The sequence below is a fragment of the Capricornis sumatraensis genome, chromosome 3, assembly GCF_032405125.1.
Source record: "Capricornis sumatraensis isolate serow.1 chromosome 3, serow.2, whole genome shotgun sequence".
NCBI classification, from domain to species: domain Eukaryota; kingdom Metazoa; phylum Chordata; class Mammalia; order Artiodactyla; family Bovidae; genus Capricornis; species Capricornis sumatraensis.
The window spans coordinates 116,582,440-116,587,133 of NC_091071.1; the positions used below are offsets into that span (position 1 = coordinate 116,582,440).

Here is a 4,694-nt window from a genome sequence, read left to right on the forward strand (position 1 = left end):
GCTTATTTAGGATAATAAAGGTTTATGGATGATAAGTCTGTTTCGGGAAAGAATAGCAAAAAAAAATAGTTTTATTTTGTTATTGTTCATTAGCGCAGTTGAGTCCAACTCTTTGTGACCCCATGAGCTGCAGCACGCCAGGCTTCTCTGTCTTTTGTTGATTTAGACCATTTTTTAAAAAGGTTTTATTGAATTTGTTACAATATTGCATATGTTTTATATTCTGATTTTTTTGGCCACGAGGCATGTGGACCAGGTATTGAACCCACAGTCCCTGCACTGGCGGGTAGAATCTTAACCACTGTACCACTGGGGAAGCCCCAAAATTGAGTGTGAGGCAGACACTGCTTGCTGGACCTTCCAGGTTTTTGCTATGCCTTTTTATTTTAGTAGAGAACTCTCAGATTTTGGTCCAGCACACGGTGGCCCAGAGACACCATATTTCCCAGCATCTCTTGTAGCCAGGTGTGGCTTGTCGCAGTTCAGGATGTGAGCAGAGGTGTGAGCAGCTTCGGGGCTGTGTCCTTAACAGGATATCACTGCTAGAACAGTGAGTCTACCTGCCTCTGGCAGATGAGGATCACATCCAAGGGAAGAGAGGGGCACCAGAACCGATGGGGCCTGGGAATTTGGGTGATGTGCAGCAGAACTGCCTACCAGCTCGGACGTTTACACAAAAGAGAACTGACTTACATCTTGCTAACCCTCTTGCCAACCCTCTTGCCATTTGATCTCTGTTAATACAGCCAGATCAATATTCTAATTCATACAATGGGGTATTTGCTCTGTCAGATAATAAACTTACTACAGGTTATAGTAGTAAAAGGGGGTGCTGAAGCAGGAACACACACACAAAGACAATAGATCAGCGCATAGAGCCCAGGAATAGTCCCATGAACATATAGGGACCAGACGGACTGGTGAAGATGGCGATGTCGGATGATGGGGGAAGATTGTATCGTGACAACCAGATCTCCCTATGGAGAAAGATCAAGTTGTACTGCTACCCCAAACCACATACAAAGGTGGATTCCAGATAAACTGAAGATCTAAATATGGGTGGTAAATTTATAAGATTAATTAATGAAAATGTACAAAAATATTTTTGTGTGTCAGCTAGCATGGGAAGACACTACTGTATTTTTTTTAAAAATGTTATACAAACACAAAAGACAATGAGAACAGTATAGTGAACTCCCCTGTACTCAAGACATTATATTCAATGGTCAGAAACATTTTCCCGATTGTACTTCTGCTTCTCATGCAAAGAAGAAGAGGAAAATGTAATTTATATTCATGTACCCCAAGCTTATATTCAACCAGTATGTCCTGGTTAGTAAATTACTTTCATCTAGGTTGGTAAAGGGTTGCTGTTCTAAGATCTCTGAACAATTTTGTTTCATCCACTTTGTTTTGTTGTTGTATTTTTTTTTTTGTTTTTCAAGGAATATTTAATAACAAGGTAGATAACATATGCTTATCTAATATTTTTATATCACTGAGGGTAAAGCAAAATGTCCTGTTTACTGGGTAAGTATGACTAGCTGTGTGTGGACACTGCAGTGCAATTAAAAAATACTGTTAATTATAATTTCAGAGCTTCAGAATCTGAATAGGTGCCAGTGTTCTCTCCTTTTTTAATATGGGAAAAGAAAATCCTCTGAAGATCATTTGAAGCTTGGACCAAAATTCCAAAGCTATATTATTAGGATCACTCTGTAGTCTTCAGGATTCAGCTACAAGGGAAGCTTCAGTTCAACCTTTTAGAGAAGACATTCCAGCTCTCGTGATCTCATCAACCAGGAGAATGTTGGTGGCAATCACAGTGCAAGAGTGAAGAAGCTGTTTCTTTACACAGTAGTTGTCCCATATGCCTGCTTCTGCTGCTACCATTGGTTCAACAGTGTTCAAGCCACACGCACAAGCTGACTGGATTCTGAATGTTCTGCTTGAATTTTAACTAGTGTTTCCTGAAGGTCAAAACCAGAGTTCTGAGCAAGAACCCTGGGAATGATGAGCAACGCATCAGCAAATGCTTGAACTCTAAGCTGGGCCGTGTCCTTTACACTGGGCTTGTATTTAACCAGGGCTTCTGCCATTGACACTTCCACTGCGCCAGCACCTGGAACTACACAGCCATCATCAATAGCATTTTTAACAGCCCTCAAGCCATCTCTTATTGCATCTTTGATTTGAGTAAGTGTGTGCTTATTTGGTCCTTCGATCAATAATATGACAGAGTGAGGATTGTTACATTTCTCAATAAAGGTGAACTTCTCCTCTCCCAATGTATATTCATAGACAAGTCCTGCATGTCCCAAACAATCAGGATTTAGGTCATCAAGAGAATTTAGGGCTATCCCACCACAAGCAAGAGTCAGCCTTTCCATGTTTCTCCTTTTAGCTCTGCGAAGAGCTATTATGCCTACTTTGGCAAGAGCATCTAAGGAAAAGGGATCAATTCCGTTTTAACTAATAACAACAAATCCTTTATCTGAATCACCACAGACTTTCTTTTTCAGGTTGATTGTTTTTTTAACTCTGTCTTTGATGAATTTCCTTTCAGCTTTCACTAATTTCTCTCTCTCCTCTGTACTCTTGTAAAAAAAAGGCAGAATTAACTTCTGTTTTTTCATATTCTAATGACACGTTGCAGGTGAGGCTGTATGCATCTTCTACTCTCTTCTTCATATCAGGGTGCCGCGCTCCATGGTCCATAACAAGACCTCTGATTAAGCCTGCATCTGTTTCAGATTTATGTTTCATCTCCATGATCTCAATCACAAAGAGGTCAATAGGTTCATCTTGTTTTTTAATGGCCAAAATGGAGTCCACTATGGTCTCTGTTAAGACATCAGCAAATTCAGCATGAACTTTAGTACGCAGAGATGTTCTGGCCACATCTATAGGTGTTTCCGTGTGATCAGATTGACTAGTTTTCTGTGATTATGGTTTCAGTGTGTCAGCCCTCTGATGCCCTCTCGCAACACCTACCATTTTACTTGGGTTTCTCTTGCCTTGGACTTACCTTCTCTTACCTTCTCTTACCTTGGGGTATCTCTTCATGGCTGCTCCAGCAAAGCGCAGCCACTGCTCTTTACCTTGGACAAAGGGTATCTCCTCACGGCCGCCCCTCCTGACCTTGAACGTGGAGTAGCTCCTCTTGGCCCTCCTGTGCCTGTGAAGCCGCCGCTTCTTGGACGTGGGGTAGCTCCTCTCAGCTGCCACCCCTGACCTTGGGCGTGGGGTAGCTCCTCTTGGCCACACTTCTGCACGGTTGTCAGAAAGTGAAGAGGAACTAAAAAGCCTCTTGATGAAAGTGAAAGAGGAGAGTGAAAAAGTTTAAAGCTCAACATTCAGAAAACTAAGACCATGGCATCTTGTCCCATCACTTCATGGGAAATAGATGGGGAAACAGTGTAAGACTTTATTTTTGGGGGCTCCAAAATCACTGCAGATGGTGATTGCAGCCATGAAATTAAAAGATGCTTACTCCTTGGAAGGAAATTTATGACCAACCTAGATAGTATATTCAAAAGCAGAGGCATTACTTTGGCAACAAAGGTCTGTCTAGTCAAGACTATGGTTTTTCCAGTGGTCATGTATGGATGTGAGAGTTGGACTGTGAAGAAAGCTGAGCGCTGAAGAATTGATGCTTTTGATCTGTGGTGTTGGAGAAGACTCTTGAGAGTCCCTTGGACTGCAAGGAGATCCAACCAGTCCATTCTGAAGGAGATCAGCCCTGGGTGTTCTTTGGAAGGACTGATGCTAAAGCTGAAACTCCAATACTATGCCACCTCGTGCGAAGGGTTGACTCATTGGAAAAGACTCTGATCCTGGGAGGGATTGGGGGCAGGAGGAGAAGGGGACGACAGAGGATGAGATGGCTGAATGGCATCACCGACTCAAAGGACATGCATCTGAGTAAACTCCGAGAGTTGGTGATGGACAGGAAAGCCTGGCATGCTGTGATTCATGGGGTCACAAACAGCTGAACACGACTGAGCGACTGAACTGAACTGAACTGATACGTGTTTCCCTGTCCATCTCTTTGCTTACTTTGACTTTTCCCAAAACTGAAGTGCCTTTTCCTTTGCTGCTTCAAATCCTTCTGTAATTATTCTGGGATAAAGACCTTCAGAAATGGAGAGATCCGCCAGCTTCAACAGCTCTCCAGTGATGAGCACCCTGGAAGTGATCCCATCACCAGTTCTGTCATCCTGGGCGGTTGCTACTTTGGCTACTAAGGAGGCTGCTGGATGTTGAATTTACATTTCATGAAGCAGCACATTTCCATCTTTAGTGAGTCTGATGTCTCCAGCACCAGCAACAAGCATCTTCATGGTGCCCTTAGGCCCCAAGTTGGTCCTCAGCACGTCCTTCAGCCCTGGGCAGTGCTGATGCTGACCGCCAATGCTGCCTGGGCTCGAGCCACCTTGGCCTTGGGGTTCAGCATCTTCACAGCCGCCATAGCTGACCCAGCAGAGGAAGGTAAGGGGATGCGACGTGGTGAAAAGCCCTGAGCCAGTTCAGCATGGCTGGGAGTTGTTGTATTTTAAAGCAAACAAGACATCATATTATTTCACCCATAAAGAAAGTGAAAATCCTTGTCGCTTAGTTGTGTCTGACTCTAAGCATCCCCACGGACTGTACACTGCCAGCGTCTTCTGTCCATGGAACTCTCCAGGCAAGAA

General features: G+C 43.5%; 1 pseudogene; it reads right to left on the minus strand.

Moving 5' to 3' along the window:
* Nucleotides 1-1,755: 1,755 nt before the first annotated feature.
* Nucleotides 1,756-4,471, minus strand: LOC138076692 (T-complex protein 1 subunit zeta-like; annotated as a pseudogene).
* Between the last annotated feature and the right edge of the window lie 223 nt (nt 4,472-4,694).